The sequence below is a fragment of the Bufo gargarizans genome, chromosome 6, assembly GCF_014858855.1.
Source record: "Bufo gargarizans isolate SCDJY-AF-19 chromosome 6, ASM1485885v1, whole genome shotgun sequence".
Classification (NCBI taxonomy): Eukaryota; Metazoa; Chordata; class Amphibia; order Anura; family Bufonidae; genus Bufo; species Bufo gargarizans.
The window spans coordinates 257,497,393-257,520,922 of NC_058085.1; the positions used below are offsets into that span (position 1 = coordinate 257,497,393).

Genomic DNA, 23,530 nt, shown 5'->3' on the forward strand with positions numbered 1-23,530 from the left:
CCCCATAGCCACTGCTATGGTTGCTATGGCTATCCCTACGCCACTGAGTGTACACGTATACAGAAGAAGAAAAGTGGTTCTTTGCAATGTCCATGTATACAGGAGAGGAGACGTGCTACTGTGCAGTGTCCATTTATACAGGAGAAGTGAGACATGGTACTGTGCAGTGTCTATGTACACAGAACCCGCTGGGGAGTACTATAAAGAGGATAGAAGTGATGACTGTGGCACTAATAATATTAGTAGTAGTTCACGGTAGCTGTCCTCACTCTGGTGCTCCCAGAGGCTAATCAGTGAATGGACAGAGCACCCTTTCGCCCCTCAGATCACTCCCTGAGTTCTGGGGCTACTGCCTGATGTTAGATGGGGTGCCCTTGAAGTGAGATTTTGAGATGCAAGGCAGGGCTCCCTCGTGATGTAGGCCATGAAATGGTAGTTCAAGGTAATAATTGGGCCAACGTAGGGGTAAAATCCAGTGTTCTTTACAGAGGTAGTTCAGGCAGTTCATAAACATAGATACTGGTAGCTTTCAGTTCAGACTCTAAAGAGTATATAGACAATACTACCAAAGCTCAACATGGGAAACCGGCAGTGAGATGGCTGACTCTGAGTCTGTCCCTACAAGATCCAAACCAAATTTCCAAGATGACCAAAGGAGCGCACATTTTCAATTTTGTACCACAGTTCCCACAGCGAGGTGTAGATCCTCCAACAGGTAGTTGATCTGTGGTAAAAAGCTAGTGGAACCCTGAGGTAATGCATCCTTTCCACTAGCAGTAAGACCTGTAGCTGTCTAAGAGGATTAACATTACAAAAAGTGCATTAACATTGACAATGGGCATTAACCTATTAAGTAGCAAACCATTTGCAGTAGCCCTCTTGGGTACTGCATATGCAGGAGAAAAGAAGTGATTTTTTTTTTTTTTTACTGTGTTTGTGTATAGAAAAGTGATACTGGGCAGTACCCAGGTATACAAGAAAAGACCAGTAGTATTGTGCAGTGTCCATGTATACAGAAGCAGATAATTTGTATTAGGCAGTGTCCCTGTACATAAGAGAAGTGGTATTGTTTGATGTCCCTGTATATAGGGGAGAAGTAATATAGGACAGTGTCACTAAGTGGAACTGGATGGTATTCCTGTATACAGGAGAGAATTGATACTTTGCAATGTCTCTGTATACAGGAGAGGGTCCTTGTATGGAGAAGAGAGGTGGTAGTAGGCAGCGCCATGTATAAAGGAGAATAGATACATGTGCAGTGTCCCTGCATACAGAAGAGAAGTGGTACTAGGCAGTGTACTTGTATACAGAGTAAGAACAGCACACATCACTTACCCACGCTCTGCTCTCTTGGCAGTTCTGTAGAGGCTTAAAAACCTTAAATATACTAAGTGCCAGTGGCCTAACCCACTAAAATAATTATTCATACTTACCTGCTCCCCACCAGTCCGGTCATGTTCCAGTCCCCATGGTATTTACTTTAGGTGCAGCATGGGCATGTGGTGCAGTGGCCACATCACTGCTGAAGGCAGTCATTAGCAGCAGTGGAGCATGTGACTATACCCACGTTGCACTGGAAGTAAACACTGCAGCAATCGTAACATGGAGACACCAGAGGCAGTGCAGAGGAGAAAGTAGGTTGGAATAATTAACTTAGTGTAGCAGGCTGCTGGCACTTAGTAAAATGTAATTTTTTTTCCAGAGAGCCCCTTTAAGAGATGGTCATGTCCTAAAACTTCTAAAGGCCTTTCAACCTCTCTTGCATACATCGGACACCTTCCATCATTTCTTAGTTGGCATTAGGGAAAATAGGTTCTGCCCTCTTTGTACACAATTCCACCCTTTTGTGCAGTATGCCGCATGTTTTTACAGCACTTTGCCCCCCTGAATAGTGATGAGCGGCAGGGGCAATATTCGAATTCGCAATATTTAGTAAATATTTGGTAGAATACTCGTCATATATTCGCGAATTCGAGATTATTTTCTTGATCGCGAAAAATTGGCAATGTAATATTTGTGTAATGCGCATGAAATACAGCCGTGGGTCACTATAGCTAAATTTTTCAAGCTGCTAGAAGTTTCCTGAGACTGGAGAAAATGGTTGGCACGGCAGAACATTACAATAGCTTTCTATGCAGATAGAGTGCTCCAATATATTTGCGATTGCGAGATCGCCACTAATGATGCAAATATTTTGGCGCAATACGTGCAACTTCACATTTTAACAGGTCTGACTACTTATTAGTGATTGGCGCACTAAGTATTGTTGTGAACTTGTGACATCACTGCACTATGTATGTATGTAGCATACATACATACTAGGGATCGACCGATATTGATTTTTTTTTTTAGCCAATACCGATACCCATAATCTGTGAACTTTCAGGCTGATAGCCGATAATTTATACCGATATTTTATATATTATAATATATATTATATTAGTTGGTAGTCACTGAGGTGGTGGAAATTTGCATTTGGCACTAGTATATTATAAACGTACGGTAAATTATAAATTAATAAAGCCCTTAGTTGGTAGTCAATTTCTAATTTAAATTTATAATATACTAGTGTCAAATGCCAATTTCCACACCATCCCCCTTCTCACTGACTTTATTAACCCCTATCAGACCTCAGATCAGACTTTAATTAACCCCTATCAGACCTCAGATCAGACTTTAATTAACCCCTATCAGACCTCAGATCAGACTTTATTTAACCCCTATCAGACCTCAGACCAGACTTTATTTAACCCCTATCAGACCTTAGATGAATAAAAAAAAAATCCTCACCTCTCCTGCGCTGCGGCTCCTCTTCATCTCCGGATCCGGTGTCGCGCTCCCCTGTGTTCTCGGGCCCACGCTGCACTGTGTGCAAATGTGACTCCATTTTGTCTGTTTTAACAATGTGTATTGTGATAGCATCTTTTTCATGCACTGTTTCAAGTCCCCCCACTGGGACTTAGGAATCTTTCTCTTTCCTTTGACCATTTCCTGAAATTCCTAAGTTCCTAGTGAAAACTGTCACACCTTATAAGGTAATTCCAGTTTAATGCATACTAGCCTATATGTGTCCACACATGATTGGTTAATGATGTTACTATGTAAATTATACTCTCTGCCCTTTTAAAAGGCTGAACTGAAGGGCAATACAATTAGAGTGAATTTGTACAGACCCATGTTTTGTTGTATCTGATAAGTTCATTCTCCTGGCATCAGAAAAGACTTAATCCAAGCTGACCACCGAAAGTCTGGTATCAGGGATACCATAAGCAAAGTGTCCAAATTTCCTTACAGCTTTGGGGGCTCGTCCGGGATCAAGAGGGTAATCCTCAGGTCCGGTGAGAAAGACATCGATTTTGTCCTCCGTCTGATCCGAGGGCACTGGCCACTCCTCGACCCAAGTAAGTTGAACCATCTACTTAAGACTTCGTTAGGTCGCTGTGTCAGGGACACAGACAAGGCTTAGGGAGCCTAAGGTGATTATAAGGGACTCCAGGAGTCCACATCACCGCAGATAGATAAAGTGCACTAAAAAAAATACTGTTCAGGGAACAGAAGGTTACAAGCTTGGATTAACTCTTTAATATATATATATATATATATATATATATATATACATACATACAGTACAGACCAAAAGTTTGGACACACCTTCTCATTCAAAGAGTTTTCTTTATTTTCATGACTATGAAAATTGTAGATTCACACTGAAGGCATCAAAACTATGAATTAACATATGTGGAATTATATACATAAAAAAAATGTGTGAAACAACTGAAAATTTGTCATATTCTAGGTTCTTCAAAGTAGCCACCTTTTGCTTTGATTACTGCTTTGCACATTCTCTTGATGTGCTTCAAGAGGTAGTCACCTGAAATGGTCTTCCAACAGTCTTGAAGGAGTTCCCAGAGATGTTTAGCACTTGTTGGCCTTTTGCCTTCACTCTGCGGTCCAGCTCACCCCAAAACATTTTGATTGGGTTCAGGTCCGGTGACTGTGGAGGCCAGGTCATCTAGCGCAGCACCCCATCACTCTCCTTCATGGTCAAATAGCCCTTACACAGCCTGGAGGTGTGTTTGGGGTCATTGTCCTGTTGAAAAATAAATAATGGTCCAACTAAACGCAAACCGGATGGAATAGCATGCCGCTGCAAGATGCTGTGGTAGCCATGCTGGTTCAGTATGCCTTAAATTTTGAATAAATCCCCAACAGTGTCACCAGCAAAGCACCCCCACCCCATCACACCTCCTCATCCATGCTTCATGGTGGGAACCAGGCATGTAGAGTCCATCCATTCACCTTTTCTGCGTCTCACAAAGACACGGTGGTTGGAACCAAAGATCTCAAATTTGGACTTATCAAACCAAAGCACAGATTTCCACTGGTCTAATGTCCATTCCTTGTGTTCTTTAGCCCAAACAAGTCTCTTCTGCTTGTTGCCTGTCCTTAGCAGTGGTTTCCTAGCAGATATTCTACCATGAAGGCCTGATTCACACAGTCTCCTCTTAATAGTTGTTCTAGAGATGTGTCTGCTGCTAGAACTCTGTGTGGCATTGAACTGGTCTCTAATCTGAGCTACTGTTAACCTGCCATTTCTGAGGCTGGTGACTCGGATGAACTTATCCTCTGCAGCAGAGGTGACTCTTGGTCTTCCTTTCCTGGGGCGGTCCGCATGTGAGCCAGTTTCTTTGTAGCGCTTGATGGTTTTTGTGACTGCAATTGGGGACACTTTCAAAGTTTTCCCAATTTTTCGGACTGACTGACCTTAATTTCTTAAAGTAATGATGGCCACTTGTTTTTCTTTACTTAGCTGCTTTTTTCTTGCCATAATACAAATTCTAATAGTCTATTCAGTAGGACTATCAGCTGTGTATCCACCTGACTTCTCCACAACGCAACTGATGGTCCCAACCTCATTTATAAGGCAAGAAATCCCACTTATTAAACCTAACAGGGCACACCTGTGAAGTGAAAACCATTTCAGGTGACTACCTCTTGAAGCTCATCAAGAGAATGCCAAGAGTGTGCAAAGCAGTAATCAAAGCAAAAGGTAGCTACTTTGAAGAACCTAGAATATGACATATTTTCAGTTGTTTCGCACTTTTTTGTTATGTATATAATTCCACATGTGTTAATTCATAGTTTTGATGCCTTCAGTGTGAATCTACAATTTTCATAGTCATGAAAATAAAGAAAACTCTTTGAATGAGAAGGTGTGTCCAAACTTTTGGTCTGTACTGTATATATATATATATATATATATATATATATATATATATATATATATATATATATATATATATATAGTATAAGTGTCTTAGAAGTGATAAGATTATCTGTCTGTGTGAGATATTGACCGGGTGGTAAGTGTACGGTCACATCCCACTGTTATTGTCAAATTAATGTATTTTTGGTTTAACCACTGTTAATGTGTAAAATTGTATTGTGCTGTGGAGGATCATTATATGCTCCACTTCTTCGGCTAGGAGCTATCTGTTGACCCGGAGAACGTGAACGCAAGTGGCATTCCAAAACAGTAATAGTCGATAGGGGTCCAAAGAGTATAGAGAGACATTAAGATACGAATCCGCTGATCAGTTGACAGGTTTTGTCGGAACCTTCACGGTTCAGTACAGCCAGTCCTGACAGTGATTGTCTTGCTTATTCTTTGAACCAAGAATATCAACATGGGAGGACAAGGGTCAAAAACAGATTACCCCAAACCTGAGACGGGAGAAACATGTAAAGTTTATGTTGCACAGTGTAGTCCCACAAATTACTTCCTAGTTAACCCATGGGTAGACAATTTGGCAGGATGTGATATTAATGGAGAATTGAAGTTAAAATGTAAAAAAGAATGTTACAGAGAAAGTGTGGTCCCGGACAGCAGGTCGTCTGACTGGCAACAGGGATGAAAATCTGTAAGAATCTGTGAAGTTAGAGCTTACAGACTGTGAACGTCAGAACTCCTGTGATGTTGAGGGTGGGTTCTAATGAGTGAGAAAACAGAGCAGTGTCAGAAAGTTAATTGATGGCACTAGCAAGAAAGAAAGCGCCCCAGTGTCTGCAATCAGAAAGGCGCTTGTGTTAAATGTTCAGAAATGAACTGGTTAAGTTTTGTTACCCTAATGATATGTGTGTGTTTAAATAGGGAAATAGGGAAGACTCATAGCCTGGTGATTTAATGGATAAGTATTGTACCTAGTGTGAAAAAACACAGTATTGTCTGGTGCAGTATCTGTAAAAGTTTGAGGAATATTTAAGACGGTTCAACATCCTGTGATTCACTTCCCCTGCCTTAACAGAGAAACATTCCCAAGATAAGAGAAGAGCAGGCAAAGGAAAAGGGGGGAGGGAATCATGCAGAGTAAGTGATGTTATATGTGTAATGATCCAGCTTTTAACAAAAATTATTACATATGTACTAAGACCACCTGGCATATAAGATGATTTGGGTTTAACAAAATTACTGTATGATTATAACATGTATATTGTCTTCTTATAAGAGTTGACTAATCACAGAGTGAAGACCAGAAGACATTGGAAAACACAGCACAACAGCGACATAGACCATCAGCAATTCTGGGTGTAGTGTGGCTATCTGTTTCCAGGAAAGCTGTGTTTGTCCATGTTGCAAGTTTTGGAATGAAACAAAGAAAACTGTGTGGCTGGGTTGGAAGACATATATGATTCAGTGGAATGTGAATGGGTGTGGCTTTGAGTTATAGTTGAGTCGAAAATGTGTGAAGACTGATGGATGTTTTTAGTAGAGCTGTGTATGCAATTCACATTTTATGTATAAGGGCGTGGTTATGAGCTGTTTGTGAAAATGAGAACATGAAAATGTGTATGGAGTACGATATTTGATTTCATATAATATGCGCATTGAGAATTTTATTTTATTTTTCTTGGAAGTTTTGGGTTTTTATTGGTGCCAATAGCATTGATCGAGCTGTACATTTTTTTTATTGAAGTCAATGAAAAATTTTTATGGGCCCTTGGTGTGTTCATGTCTGTATTGTCAGATCTGTTTGTTTCAATGTTTGAAGTTACGTGTTACATGTTAAGTGTTGTGCTTAACATCAGAGATCTGTTCTCATGGGTAGCTGGGACACTACTGACAGACAGAAGGAGGACCACAGCGTCCGACTAAAAGGGGTGGACTCAGATGACTGAGAGTGGGAGGAAGGAGAGTAGGATTCATGGTAGATAGCGGTGCAACCTCAAGTGTCTTAAGTAAAGATTTGTACAAAAGACCACCCAGAGCTTAACAACATTAATCCTGCATTATGGTCTTCAAATGAAGATTGAAACGGGGCTCATAGATTGCACACCTTACAAAGCTACTGTAAAATTAGGTGTCATCTCAGTGTTCCAGAAACAATACCTGCTGTCAGAAGAGAAACTAGATGGACTTAGGCCAATGATAGAAGAATTCTTACAAAAGGGAATCCTGGAGGAGGTGATTTCACCCTACAGCACGCCCCGTGAATCCAGTGACAAAGGCAGATGGTACTACGCGCTTTGTACAGGATTTAAGGGCCATCAACAACGTCATTGTGCCTATAGCCCCTGTTGTACCTGATGTCACTCAATTGTTATCTGCCATTCCAGCAGATGCTGTCTATTTCAGTGTGATAGATCTGAAGAATGCCTTCTTCTCTATCCCAGTTGATAAGGTAACCAGACTACTTTTTGCTTTTTACTTTGAGGGACGTCAACTGACCTGGTTCAGAATGCCCCAGGGATATGCTGATTCACCTATAGTGTACAGCATAGTCCTCCAAGCCATGTTAAAACCATGGTACCCCCCCCCCCCAAGGTTCTGTGCTGTTGCAATATGTCAATGTTTTGTTACTGTGTAGCATGCCAGCGGAGGCCAGCATTAAGGATGGTTTATCACTGTTACAATGGTTGTCAGGATGTGGTCACAAAGTGGCACTCAAGAAAATGCAATGGTGTAAAATGCAGGTTGAATACTTGGGCTTTGTACTCACAAAAGGTGAAAGGAGAATCAGCACAGAAAGAGTCTATTGCAGGCCTGGTCACCCCGCACACCAATATAGAAATTTTATCTTTCCTTGGTATGATAAACTACTGTAGACAATGGATTCCTGATTGCTCCTATTACGACAATGTTTTGAGGCAAGCCACTCTGGAAGAAAATCCAGATCTGATTAAATGGTCTTCTGAAATGTACAATGTATTTGATTAACTGAAATGTTCACTCATGTCGAGTCCAGGGCTGGGCCTCCCTGACTATAATATGCCCTTCCACATGTTTGCGTGCCAAAATCGTAAAACCATGGCGGGTGTACTGACACAAGAACACGGAGGCAAGTTGCGTCCTTGTGTATTATCCTCAAAGGTAATGCCCACCCCTGTTCAAGGGATGCTGGCATTTCGGCATTCTCTTGCAGCCTGTGCTATGATGGTAGAATTGGCAACTTCTTTCACAATGTGACATTACAACCATTTTGCACACCACTCATGATGTTGTAGGCCTACTCAAGGGCATCCACACTCAACACAGTAGGCAGCTAAGCTCATTACACTCACTAGAGCATGTATTATACATACTGACAGACCTGTCACCATCTATACTGAGAGTAGGTATGCACATGGGGTAGTGTGGGACCATGGTATGATTTGGCAGAGGAGAGGATTCATGGCAGCAGATGGTAAGGATCATGTCTCACAGGGCAATGCGCTGGCAGATAAGGTGGCGAAACGAGTGGCCAAATGCAACCCCACAGGTCCGTGTAACCATTGGGAGATGCCATGTCTGGCACCTCCAACCTCTGATATGTCGCAAATGCTTACTGATATTCAAAGGTATGCCACTGAACAGGAACAGCAAGACTGGTGTTATCCAGTATTGCAGAAAAATCCTAAGACAGGATTAGTCTGCAAAGAGGGGTAGCCATGCATCCCCCAACACAGTGCTTCCATCTTAATAGCACATTTCCACAGAGTAGGACATAACAGCATTGAAATACTAATGGGTAGGCCTTTCCCCACACCGTGGGAAAAATGCCCCCTGGTAGTGCAGGAAGGGGACTTGGACCTGATCAGAGATGAGTATTTTGCTAATCTGATCAAGGTCCTCAGTAACACTGAAGAAAAAGTTGCTTGTAAGTCTCCTTCTCTTTCACAGGAACCAAGCCATCCATTCCGGGTAGGCCACCAGGTGATGGTCAAGATCTTAAAGAAGAGAAAGTAACCAGGAAGCTTCACCTACGGACCTAGTCGCGATCACCAGAACAGCAGTCCTCGCTGAATAGTCACCCAGGTGGATCCACGCCACAAGGATTAAGCTGGTAAAGAAAAGAGAGGTACTAATGGAGGCAGAAAGCCTTGACCTCGAAGAGGACACAGAAGGGGTACAAACAGGGGCGGACAGCCCCGACCTCCAACTGGGCGAAGTTCTCCCTGAGTTTTGACAGTTGATTGACAAGGATGACACCTCTGAACACGCTGACAATGATCTCATTGACTTTTTTGACAGATAGCCAAGCAGAGGTGGACATAATTAAGAGTGACGTTACTACATTCTGGTATAACTCATCAAACACCCATGTTGCCATGTATACCTTTTGTCTGTGTGATTTTATGCCATGTAGGATCTATGGTCTGAGTAGGGGGGAATACTCCCATAAGGCAACTGCACCTGTTATAAGGGAGGAAATGAAGGTGTGAATCGAATTTTTTTTACAGAGGGGTATTGTGCTAATTATAGTTTTGTAAATATGTCACTCGTTTAAAACCAGGTATTTTCAATAGGAGACATCTACTGGATCTGTGGCGATGGTAAGATAAGGTCCAGGTTGGAGGGAAAATGGAAAGGAGAATGTGCCCTAGCTAAAGTTATTATGAACATTCACATATTCACTGAAGTGGAGGAACACATAAACTTTGCTACAAATAGGTTAAAGAGATCAATACCTAAAGTTAGTTTTGATCCACATGTGTACATAGATGCACTAGGGGTCCCAAGAGGGGTCCCTGATGAGTTCAAGGCCAGAGATCAAGTAGCTGCAGGTTTTGAATCTATCATTCCTATAATCACCGTAAACAATAATGTAGACTGGATTAATTGCATCTACTACAACCAACAAAGGTTTGCAAATTACACAAGGGATTGCAGAGCAGCTTCAAGCTGACTCCATAATGACATTCCAGAACAGAATGGTTTTAGATATGATATTAGCAGAAAAAGGTGGGGTATGCAAGGTGCTCGCGGATCCCACATCATGCTGCACCTTCATACCTAATAACAGAGGTCCCAATAATAAGGATAACACACCCAGTGGATACATGAAACATCTGAAGATATATAGACAGAAGAAAGAAAGAAGAAAGAACCATATAGTATAAAATATATAAGGTTCTAAGAGGGGATTGAAGGGATATATGTGACTCCATTTTGTCTGTTTCAACAATGTGTATTGTGATAGCATCTTTTTCATGCACTGTTTCAAGTCCCCCCACTGGGACTTAGGAATCATTCTCTTTCCTTTGACCATTTCCTGAAATTCCTAAGTTCCTAGTGAAAACCACACCTTATAAGGTTATTCCAGTTTAATGCATACTAGCCTATATGTGTTCACACATGATTGGTTAATGATGTTACTATGTAAATTATACTCTCTGTCCTTTTAAAAGGCTGACCTGAAGGGCAATAAAATTAGAGTGAATTTGTATAGACCCGTGTTTTGTTGTATCTGATCAGGGATACCATAAGCAAAGGGTCCAAATTTCCTTACCGTTCTTACATAGTAAGAGGTAGGCAACTTTCCAATTGGTTGCTAGGGATGTTGCTAAGCTACGACATTGCGCCTTCTCATTGGCCCACAAGCAATATATATCACTATATTCTAAATATTCACGAATTCTAGAAAAGTGCCGATATTCACAATTAGTATTTGCTATTCGAATATTCACGCCCAACACTACCCTTGAATACATGTTTGGGTGCCGTGGCTGAATCGAAATACACGGGCACAACATATAGTTAAAATACATGGAGGACTGCTTTACGGGAGACAGCAGTCCTCCTTTTCTGGTCCTGGGAGATTTGCTGACTCCTTCAGGAGTCCAAGAGGTCTCCCTTTTTCCTGGGAGCTTCCCAGATGTTTTGGGGAGAGTTGGCAAATTTGATAGATCTATGTCTAGGGATTATTCCCAAAAGACACAAATGTATGCAATGATCTGCAGGAGTACAGGGTTGGAGGCTAAGTTGGCAGGGCCCCCAACCCCCTGGAGTCTTGATAGAGTGCCGCCTGAGGCAACATGCTCAACTTGCCTTATGGATTGGGACGGTCTTGCACATTGGAACTCCTACTACTGCTAAACTGTGAGTTTTGACTGTGTTAGGCCTAATTAAGCCTAATTTTCCAGTTTACATCTGCAAAACATAAACGCATGTGATTCCGTGTGGATGTCTATATGGTTTCCATGTACGTCGGCTTTCTCTGCACACATACACTTGAATGAATAAATCTTGGATGGGAAAACAAACATCAATATTGCATGCTGCAAGTTTGTTGGCACAGACCAGTGGAAAAGACAGAGGTGTAAATTGAGCCATTGTACATTGCACGCTTGAAAAGCACACAGACAGAAAATACATCCATGTGAATCAAGCATAATTATTATTAGTACTCTGTCTCGTGAGAGAAAACTATTGCATTGTTGCAAGTAGCAGGAGCACTGCTCCGGATTTGACCTTACATTGTTTAACATACATTGAATTTTTTTATTGCAGCACCCACTGTGTCTGCACCAATCATTTGCAATTTGACTAGCCATTGTTATTATTATGTTATTATCAGTGTGTTAGCCCCACGGGTGGACTGGGAACTTAAAGGGAACCTGTCACCTGGATTTTGGGCATAGAGCTGAGGACATGGGTTGCTGGATGGCCACTAGCACATCCGCAATACCCAATAGCTCTGTGTGCTTTTATTTTGTAAAAAAAAAAAACTATTTGATACATATGCAAATTAACCTGAGATGAGTCAGAGCTTGAAAATATGACTCTTCTCTGGTCACACAAGTAAGATATGACCCTTATATTAATTTGCATAAAAGGCGGGAAGTATAAAAATACATAATACTTATTGAATTTGTCTGCAAATGAAATTAAAAGTGTATTTATATGTTTAGGGTAACACAATAAACATTTAGAAACGCTCAGTGAGGGTAGCATAGTAGAGGTGACAGGTTCCCTTTAAAGTGGCCCTGGAAAACCCCCCACTAAAAGTAGCCCCATAGGGCTGCAGCTATCGACTATTTTTGTAATTGAGTATTACTAATGATTAATCCAACAATTGAGTACTCTAATAACAAAAAACTAAAATAATGTTTTTATTTATAAAAACTCATCAGCCCCCCCCCCCCCCCGTGCCATCAGCTGCCCCCCATGTCATCAGGTTCCCTCCTAGTGCCATCAGCTGCCCGCTCAGTGCCATCCGCTTCCTCCCCAGTGCCATCAACTGTCCCCCCAGTGCCATCAGCTTCCCCCCAGTGCCATCAGCTTTCCCCAGTGCCATCAATTGCCACCCCAGTGCCATCAGCTGCCACCCAGTGCCATCATCTTCCCCCCTAGTGCCATCAGCTTCCCCCCAGTGCCACCAGCTGCTTCCCAGTGCCATCAGCTGCCCCTCTGCCATCAGATGACCCCCAGTGCCACCAACTGCTCCCAAGTGCCATCAGCTTCCCCCCCAGTGCCATCAGCTGCCACCCCAGTGCAATCAGCTTCCCCCAGTGCCATAAGCTTTGCCCCCAGATGCCCCCCAGTGCCATCAGCTGCCCTCCAGTGCCAACAGCTTCCCCTAGTGCCATCAACTGCCCCCAGTGCCAACAGCTGCCCCTAATGCCATCAGCTTCCTCAGTGCCATCAGCTGTCCCTTCAGTGCCATCAGCTGCCACCCAGTGCCATCAGGCTCCCCCCCAGTGCCATCACCTTCCTCCCCAGTGCCACTATCTGCCCCAGTGCCACCAGCTTTCTCCCCAGTGCCACCAGTTTGCCCCCCCCAGTGCCACCAGTTTGCCTCCAGTGCCGCCATCTCCCCTTCCTAGCCATGTCCCCAGTGCCAGTACTTACCTTTCCTGTAGGGGCGCCGCTCCACAGGTCCTCGATCTTCTTCTCCGTGCGCTGCACAGTCGTCCTGACGTCACACAGTGTCGGGTCATAGTGCGCGCTTACATACACTATGACCCGACGATGTGTCAGGATACATTACAGTGCAGCGTGGTGTGGGCTGGCGGGTGACCACGGAGCGGTCAGTAATAGCAATCGCTTCACTCCCGGTCCTTGGTCACATGACATAAACGAATCCTCAATGTAAAAAAAAATAATAAATTAGACAAATTAATTTGCGTAATCGGTTCCGCCCTATAGCCCCATGTGTTAGGTGGGTCCAAATTGAGAGACGGTGGGACTATAGAAGTAGGTGGGGCCAGCAATACTGTAGTGCAGACCAAAATACCACCCCAGCAGAACCAAATACCACAGTGTAGCACAAAATACTGCTCTAGCAGAACCAGATACTGCAGTGCAGTACAATATACTTCCCCAGCAGAACCAAATACCACAGTGCAGCACAAAATACTGCTGCCAGCTCCACAGTATGTATCATCATCGTGAGGACACCAGTACCGTTGAATTCAGGAGGGCGCCTGCAGCTGCTGGCCAGGTACATAAGTGCCTGATGCGCCTAATGCTGAGAGCATCAAATCTTTATCTACCTGGGCTTGGAGGGCTTGGGCGGCTCTATGGGCCCACCAGTAAATTTTCCTGTAGGTTCTATGACCATTCCTGGTTAATCGCTTCCTTCTTAAAGTGTAACTGCCGTTTCACTACCAAAAATGAAATTCCTAACATATGTGATGCTGAACGGAAGATATTCATGAAGCTGCATTTTTCAGCTAATTTTACCTTTCTGATGTCTGCATTCAGCCCTTAGCAACCATATTTCTCTGTGCCTCTATTTCAGCAACTTCCTAAGATGGCCTCTGCTGCTCTTCCTGCAGGGCCGGTGCAAGGATTTTTGCCGCCCTAGGCAAAGATCCATATTGCCGCCCCCTCATGTCACTCACTCACTGACAGACACACACACTGACAGACAGACTCGCACTCACACACTCACTGAATGACGTACACAGAAACTCACTGACAGACAGACATACACTCACTGACAGACACACATACACTTACTGACAGACAGACACGCACTGACAGACATACACCTACCCACTGAAACACACACACAGAAACTCATTGACAGACACTCACTCACTGGCAGACAAACACACACATATACTCACTGACAAACATACACATACTCACTGACAAACACACAGACACTTACTGACCGACAGACATCCACACTCACTGACATACACTCACTCACTGACATACACACACAGACACTCAATGACAGACATACATACACTCACTGACTGACATAAATACACAGGCAGACACTCACTAAGTCAAACACTTAAACACTCACCTCCCTGGGGTCCAGTGTGGTGCAGCTTCTCAGTCCTCCAGCGCGCCGTTTAGTATGCTGGGGCCGGAATGACGTCATATTCCAGCATCACAGAGGGCGCATGAGGGAGGAGTGGGGAGCTGCTAGAACAGCCTCCCTTGCCACCCGCCACCTCTCCTCCGGTAATTTACTGGCAGAGCAGGTACCTGCCATCAGGGTAAGCAGATGCCTGCTCTGCCATATTTAAGAAGGACCTCCACCTCCTGGCCCCCCTGTAACGGCGCTGGGGCGGCTCAAGAGCCGCTCGCCCAGGGCTGCAGCCCCAGGCAGGGGGAGCACACCAGGGCACCCCCAGCAGGCCGGCGCCCTAGGCGAATGCCTAGTTTGCCTATATGGTTGCACCGGCCCTGTCTTCCTGTGATGATCTTTGCCTTCCTTGAGACCATCCTGTATTTCCCTCTCTTTCCATAAGCCCTTGCTCTCCTCACATGAACTAGCAGGACCAATCAGAACCCAGATAACTTCCCACAGTACCCAGAGCAGTGTGTATCCTCACATACAGCTAACCAGAGACAAGCCCTGCACTTACATTAAATCAGTAAGCATTTCTTTTAGCCTCTTAATAGCCAGCAGCTGTCATTCTGGTTCTGGTCTTGTATGAAAGCCTGGACTGTCAGCTTCAAACAAGAACATTTGCATATTTGTAGCTGCTACCATTGAGAAGATATCACCATCTAAGGCTACTTTCACACTGACGTTTCAGGGTCCGCCTGTGAGATCCGTTTCAAGGCTCTCACAAGCGGCCCCAAATGGATCAGTTTAGCCCCAATGCATTCTGAATGGATGTGGATCCATTCAGAATGCATCAGTTTGGCTCCGTTCCGCCTCAATTCCGCTCTGGAGGCGGACACCAAAACGCTGCTTGCAGTGTTTTGGTGTCCGCCTGGCGGTGCGGAGCCGGACGGATCCGTCCTGACTTACAATGTAAGTCAATGGGGATGGATCCGCTTACATTGGCACAATATTGGTGCAATTGTAAATGGATCTGTCCCCCACCGACTTTCAATGTAAAGTCAGGAGTCCCTATTAATATACCATCAGATCTGAGTTTTCTCCAATCCGATGGTATATTTTAACTTGAAGCGTCCCCATCACCATGGGAACGCCTCTATGTTAGAATATACCATCGGATTTGAGTTAGATCATGAAAACTCAGATCTGACATATATTCTAACACAGAGGCGTTCCCATAGTACGCAGCCCTGCAGGGTGAGTGAATGTGAGGTCACAGGGATAGTTACTAACCAAGGGTGTTTTTGGTACTCACAGTTCTTTCATATACCCTGGGCAGGCGTACAGCAGTGATGGAGAGGCTGGTACATGGATCTTCTGGGGCACTCTCTATGTATAGGGACCAGGCCGGGTGGTGGGTGAGGTGCCCTGGGTGTTGCAGGTTTAGTGTGCCCTATGGCAAGATCCCTTAAAGTTTGTGATGCTAGTGCCAGTAACGGTGGCACACCAATTTATTGTAGGAATAATTGAGGAACACAAGTTGAAGTGAACCAGAACTTCCTTTTACTGAAACAGTTCAACTATTTACAGTCTTTGGTTAGTTCCACATGTAAAAAGGTTGAATACAGGCAGGCTTTACAATAATGGCAGGCAAAGTCTTTTCAAGATACTCAGAGGGCAAAAACACTTACAGATCAGGCTGCACCTTTCCTCAGATCCTGTCTGGCCTACTCCAAAGCCTGTATGCCCTGTTGCTGGCTTTATCCCTGGGTAGGGAAAACCTTCTTCTGGTATATGTCTCCTTGCTGTAGAATATCCTTCTGCCCTTCAGCTCTCTGTTTGGCCGGAATAAACTTGGCTATGCACTGCACCTTGAGGGGAATTTGGTTTCTCAGGAGGCAAACCCTTCTCCTGGTGGCAAGCTAGGAGCCTGGGCGATCTAGCTGCATGTCAGAAGCTGCTCCTCAGCTCTCCTCAGCTCTCCTCTGGCTAAAGTCCACACTGACTTCTGACTATACACTACTTTCCCTGAACAGGACCTGACTATATATACTAGGGGTTCCCTAGCTCCCTCTACTGTCTAGGAGGAGAAACTACCCCCAACAGGCCTGATATACAGATAACAGGAAAAATACACATAAAAACATTATATAAAATACAGTGACCCTGTTCCACAGAAAGTGGGGAACAACGTGGCCCAATTGACCCTTGTGTAGTGCCCACATTTACCTAGTGGGACACTACAAATATACTAAGAACTAAGTGCCGCACCTGAGGGGTTAATTGTGCGGATCTCAGCCCCCTGATCAGGTGCTGCCAGGCAGCAGGGGCCAGACCATCCTCCTTCCCCAGTATTAAAAGCATTGGTGGCCAGTGCGGCATTGGTGGCAGCGGAGCGGCATTTCCGATCGGAGTCCCAGTAGCGTCCTGGCTGCAACTGCAGTAGCGTCCTGGCTGCCATGGTAACCGATCGGAGCCCTAGCGATTAAACTGGGACTCCGATCCGAAATGCCGCTCTGGTGCCACCACTGCCACCAATGATGGGGGGGTTGTTAGCCTGTGTCCACTGCCACCAATGCTTTTAATACTGGGGAGGGAGGGAGGGGGGGCCGCACTGGCCACCAAAGCTTTTAATACTGGGGAGGGAGGGGGGGCCGCACTGGCCGCACTGGCCACCAATGCTTTTAATACTGGGGAGGGAGGAGGGGCCGCACTGGCCACCAATGCTATTAATACTGGGGAAGGAGAGGGGTTAATTGTGCGGATCACAGCCCCCTGTAAGAGATCGGCTGCTGCCAGGCAGCAGGGGGCCGTTATGTACACAATTCTTAGTATATTCTAACTTGAAGCGTCCCCATCACCATGGGAACGCCTCTGTGTTAGAATATACTGTCGGATCTGAGTTTTCACGATCGTGCCTCACCCTAGCTCCAGGCTGTCAGGGCTGAGCTCCTCCTCCCAGAGCTCGTCAGTCTTTTGTTATAAGGCCTTATGTACATGACCGCGGTGTGTTTTGTGGTCCGCAAAGCGCGGACAAGCATAGGACATGTTATACTTTTTGGGGCGGGGCCACGGAACGGAGCAACGGATGCGGACAGCACGCAGAGTGCTGTCCGCATCTTTTGTGGCTCCATTGAAGTTAATGGGTGCGCATCCAAGCCGCCAAAATGGCGGCTCGGATGCGGACCAAAACATCGGCTGTGTGCATGAGGTCTAATACTGAGAAGACGGACTGCATATGGTAACGCTGTGAGATGAGAGCTGCTGAATAGGAAAGTAGCATGCATTTGTGGGAGTTATTAGCAGGTAAAACTGAAAATGATCCAATTTTAAAGTACAAAAGCACTTATACAGCAGGGTGTACTATACCATTAGGGAATAAAAAATGAAACGGCAGTTACACTTTAAGGCCCACAGCCTCAGGCTGTACTGCTGAGAAATTGACATGTCTCCTACGTGTTGCCTGGTGACCGTAAACATCAATGTCCACACACATAAATAAATAAAAGGAAATATTCAGGCAGGGAAAGATATAAATATTGATGTACTGTATATGGTGATTTAGATGTACACCAGGTCTCCATAGCAAAGTGGCGATTGACAGGAGATAGAAGGAGACATGATATCATTGGAATTTCTCCGTTGATATTTGGAACCTGTTGATTTTTCTTGGCCTTTTCTGCCACCATAGGAAATATATCATGACAGAAGTTGTCACAGCCCCTCCCCCTGTTACTGACATCACTGACAAATATAGTTCTGCATGTAAGCTCCTTCCAGAATATTATTGTAGCTGGTTTTCCAAGGATCATTACCTCTAGGAATGATGAAGTAATTCATTGTTTTATTACTTGCAGATTTAGCTAAATGGAAGTCACCTTTGATATGAGAAATTAACCTTTTGATGAGGATACTGAGAATCTTTTCTCCATTATCATACAGATGTATGCTGAAGATCACCCCATAAGCTCCTGCTACTGTATTAGGAGCTGACATTGCGGAGTTGATAAAATTGTGATTCCAGATTCTGTCAGCGCCAAAGAAGTGACTGCTTCAGGCTATGGCAAGGCAGCAACATCCATTCAGAGCAGGCAGCATTTATTCCCCCTCCAATGTATGCTCCTGAATGGCAGAGCCTTGTGAGGTGGTCAGGGGATGAGACGAGGACGTGGTGGCAGATGTTGTGCTGATTATTATTAGAAAGGCGATGCCTCCTTTGTCCCACACAATGACTCTGAAAAAAGCCCAAAGAATCTGGGGAAAATATGTCAATGAAACCAAACACAAGTTTCCTAACAGAATTATCTGCGTACAATGGGGGGGTTCACATGATGCTGGACCCTTTCTCTGAGATGGTAATTTCTTTAGATGCTTCTTATCATTCAGTGTATTCATAATACAGCCCATCTGTCACACAGGACACTGCTATAGTGTACACACACATCACCAACTGCACCAGTCTATAGAAGATTGTGACCGAAAGAGACCTGTAACTGCAGTACTGCATTCACGGCATGTCCCTCATAATCTTTTACCTGGGTGCAGGGGCATAGCTACCAGCAGACCATGCGACTGCTATAGGGCCCAGGGCAAGAGGGGGCCCAGTCTTAGTTGTGATTATGTCCTACTCTACTGGAGCTGAAAACTTGCTCACGCTCTACCTTCGAAAGCAGGCATGCTCAACCTGCGGCCCTCCAGCTGTTGCAAAACTACAACTCCCAGCATGCCCGAACAGCCTACAGCTATCAGCCTACAGCAGGGCATAGTGGGAGTTGTAGTTTTACAACAGCTGGAGGGCCGCAAGTTGAGCATGCCTGCTCTAAAGGAACAACTTTTAGCTAATGAGGCAGTGGAAAAATGGCCAAATAGTCATTGAAAAGGGTTTAGGCATAAACCTTTTTGTCCTGTGTGGGGGGCCTGGTTTGATCCTTGCTGTAGGACTGTTATTTCTTTATGTATACCACTGCCTAGGAGTGACTTACACCTGTACTCTCCTGGTGCATGAATACAGTACTAGAATGTGGTAGTACATCTTAGAGACAAGAATGTCTGAGGAGACTTGAGCTCCATCAAAAGCTACTATACTCCACTAATAGAATAGGACCCACACATGCTGCATCATTACTACATTCATCTATTTATCCCTTTTTATACTTCCGTGCTCTGCCCTGAGAGGCACACATAGCTCTGCTCATTGTGAGCCTCCTGGTTCATGAATAGAATGTCAGAACAGCAGTAAAGACTGACACTGATTTCCCTAGGATTTCTGCCTATTGCGTGCTTTGTACTTTATGATGTTCTAGTGGAATATTGGACATTTTGAGGCTGACCCTTGATTTTATGCCAACAAGTTTGTCATGCCACAGATCCAATAAAATACGCCCCAAAATCCACTTGAAATTTAGGCGCTGTGAACATACCCTCCACAGGCCTTATCTGTTGACCTATGACCTTGACCACTGCCTCCATGATCTGAGCTTTTTGGACCACAAAGCCTGAATCTGGCCCCTCCACAATGGTTTCCAACACCTGTGGCTCTACAGTATACTAGGCCCTCATTAATGTGGTTCCACAGATATCTCGCACTACCCTCAACAGTCAGCACTAGGACTCCGGAAGCTAGGACCACATCCCAGTGGAGTTTGTTCTTTTTTCTTGTGGTTCTGCACGTGGCTCTGGCCAGTACAAGTATCTGGCCCTGAGGTCTCCATACTGCACATGTATATCACCTCTGCTCCATCTGAAGTCTCCTGCATTTATTTTAACCTCACATGACCACCAGTTATAAAGCAGATTATCTCCAATAAGGAAGTGTCCTGTATGACCCTGGTCACAGTTCCTGTCCAGGTCTGGCAATTTTTGTCACTCTCTTGCCATTCCCCATGTGTAGAGAAATGACCTTGGGGGCTGAATCTTCTTTGACCTTTCTGCTGTTGAAATGCAGAATCTCCAGAAATGAGCACATTCTGAGGAAAAAATTACAGCCTTGTCTGTTGTGCGGATGACGGGGGAGGGAAGAGATGTCACAGCAGCAGGAGAAGAAGGATTTTATCTTCCAGGGTCAAGCCTCTCTCATCTGAGAAAATAGGTTGCACCTCGACCTGTGAAATTAACATTTATCATGCAGTGTGGGGTGGATCTGAATAGTATATAGTGCCTTGAAAAAATATTCATACCCTTTGAACTTTTCCATATTTTTTCACGTTGTACCCACAAATTTAAATGTATTTTCTTCTTCGTCCTGCAGCAGCACAGAAAGGACTATTTCCATCCCAGTCACTCTATTATAGGACCCTCCACCTAGAAAAAAATCTAACAATTAATAAATTAACAATTAACAGAATTGACAATACCCTAGGTACTCTATATAAGACGCCCAGGCACTGCACCAATTGTGTTTTTTCTAGTCCTTACTCTAGCAGGTGATTGTCTCACCTTGCTGCCCACCTGGAAAGGACTTGAGCCTTGCGTTGTTCAGGCTCCGTCAGTCTGGCTAGTGTGTTCCTAGCCAGACCTGCTATAGTGTATTGTGGCTGTTGCCTACCAGTGCGTTTGCCTGGTAATACTTGTAGCAGGTCGCCGGTCTGTGTCCAGTGCGTCTGCCTGGCTGACCTGGTTCCCGGTATACAGACTGTTACAGCCGGGTGAGTATTAGGCTGTCTGCCGGCGATGCCTGGCTCAGGTCTGTTGTTTTATACTCCGGGTAAGTTCAGGAAGGGTTAATTACCTCTTCTATGTGCTGCGGTCTCTGTTGAATAGGCGCGTGCGCGCACGGAGACCCCTTATACCTAAGCCTCGTTCCTCTTCCTGTGCGGCGTCCAGGTCCTGTGTCGTCATCACGTTGGGGGCGTGTCTTGGGCGGTAAATTCAAACTCTGGTTCCTATTTAGAGACTCAGAAGCTGTGTGCACAATTCTGCTGTGCGGGGCAGCCGAGTTCTGAGTCTCTAAAGGTATTACTAAGGGTATTGCTGCCCTGTCTGCCTCCCTTATGCTCTCTATATATGTGCATCTAATAAATTTCTTTTTTTCTTAGATGTCGAGCCGGAAGAGCCGTAAAAAGATAAAGCACCGCGTTTGTGCAGGTTGTAAATTGCCGCTTCCAGATGATTTACATGATGACATCTGTGATCTCTGTGCAGAGAAGTTACGCATACCTGTTCCGCAGCCCGCAAGATCTAGGCTATGCATCACTTGTCTACAGCCTTTAATCACCAGAAGCGGTATCCAATATCTGTATGTATTGTACCCCACAGGACTCGTCAGCAGAAGAAGCAAAAAAAATGTTTTCCTGGTTCAGAGAAAATATGCAGAATTTGCCTTCTACTTCTGGTAGCAAAAAGGAAAAAAGCCATCATCATCATCATCATTCAGATGACCTGTCATTCGTCAGCTATGTTTTCTCAATCTGACCTATCTTCGGATTCAGATACAGGCAGTGAAGAATTTTTCCTATTGAAAAAGGATTCAGCAGAAAAACTCATCAGACGCGTAAAGCGTTGTCTGGAAACTAATGATGAAGAAGATTTAGTTCAGGATAATGGTAACCTGTATTACTTCCCTAAGAAGAAATCCAGAGTTCTTCCTGCTCATCCGGTTTTAAAGACCATCATGGAAAGGGAATGGAAAAGACCCGATAAACGCCTGGACTTAGGACCTCGCTTCAAGTCCCTATACAAGTTAGACCCAGCAGCATCGGAGGAATGGGAATTGCCTTCTAAAGTTGATCTGGCGATAGCACGGCTGTCCAAAAGATCCTTTTTTCCGTCAGATGATTCCTCCCTATTAAAAGACCCTATGGATCGTAAAGCTGACACTTTTCTAAAAAGAGCTCATTGCAACCTTGTTTATCTACAGAAGGCAGCAATATCCTCAGTGCCTGTTGCTAGAGCTTTAAGAGTCTGGCTCAGCGAACTAACCAGAGACATTCAGACGGGGGTATCCAGGCATGAGCTTCTGGATCAAGTATCGACCTTAAAGACAGCTGCGGAATTTCTTTGTGATTTTCCCCTTGATGTTATAAAGATCTCAGCCAAAAACATGGCTTTAGCGAATTCTACAAGAAGATCGATATGGTTAAAACCTTGGACGGGAGATGCTTCCTCTAAATCCAATTTTTGCGCTCTCCCATTTGAACCGGGAAAATTAATAGGATCCCAGTTGGATAAGATCCTGGAGGAAAATAAAAAAGAGAAAGCTTTAGCATTTCCGCAAACTTTCAGGCACCGATCTACTAGGTTTCGTACCCAGAGGGGAAGATCTTGCTTTCGGGGTCATAATAGACAAGAGCAGGGGAAGAAATTTTGCTTCCGCTACCAGAACAAGGAAAAGAAGAAACCTTCTGAAGCCCCTGCCTCCAGCTCAAAATTCTGACGTCAGGCCTGCCCTCGCTGTTGGCGCAAGGTTGAGAAACTTTTATACAGAATGAGAGAGTGTCACTTCAGACAATTGGGTTCGGAATCTCATCAAGAACGGCTATTCGCTTGAATTCGTTCCTCAGCCAAGAGAAAGGTTCCTGTTAAATACCACGGAGGATCCAAGAATGATGCTTCTTCTTCAGGAGTTCCTACAGATGGAAGCTCTGGAGAGGGTGCCAGAAGAAGAAGAATATTCAGGGGTCTATTCAAGAGTGTTTCCTGTTCCGAAACCAGACGGCAGGTGGCGTCTCATCATAGATTTAAGGTTTCTAAACAACCATTTGAAAAATATAAAATTCTAAATGGACAACATACGATCTGTTCTGAGCATCCTGCAACCGGGGGAGGTGATGGCATCCATAGATCTAAAGGATGCGTACCTTCACATACCTATCCACAAAGATTAAAGGAGATTTCTCAGGGTGGCAGTCAGGTCCCTAGATCAGACTTGGCACTATCAATTCAAAGCTCTTCCCTTCGGGCTATCTCCGGCCCCTCGTATCTTCACGAAGGTTGTGGTCGTCCTAATAGCAGCTCTGAGAATTCGAGGCCTAAGGATAGTGCCATATCTGGACGACTGGTTGCTTATAGCAGCCTCCGAGGAA

At 44.6% G+C, this 23,530-nt stretch overlaps 1 long non-coding RNA gene across 1 annotated transcript; it reads right to left on the reverse strand.

The window, feature by feature from the left end:
• Positions 1 to 19,435: 19,435 nt before the first annotated feature.
• LOC122942490 lies at positions 19,436 to 21,301 on the reverse strand. The gene is made up of 3 exons (XR_006390565.1): positions 21,238 to 21,301; positions 20,687 to 20,810; positions 19,436 to 20,611 (listed from the first exon to the last, which is right to left on the reverse strand). It is a non-coding gene; the product is annotated as an uncharacterized LOC122942490 (long non-coding RNA).
• Between the last annotated feature and the right edge of the window lie 2,229 nt (positions 21,302 to 23,530).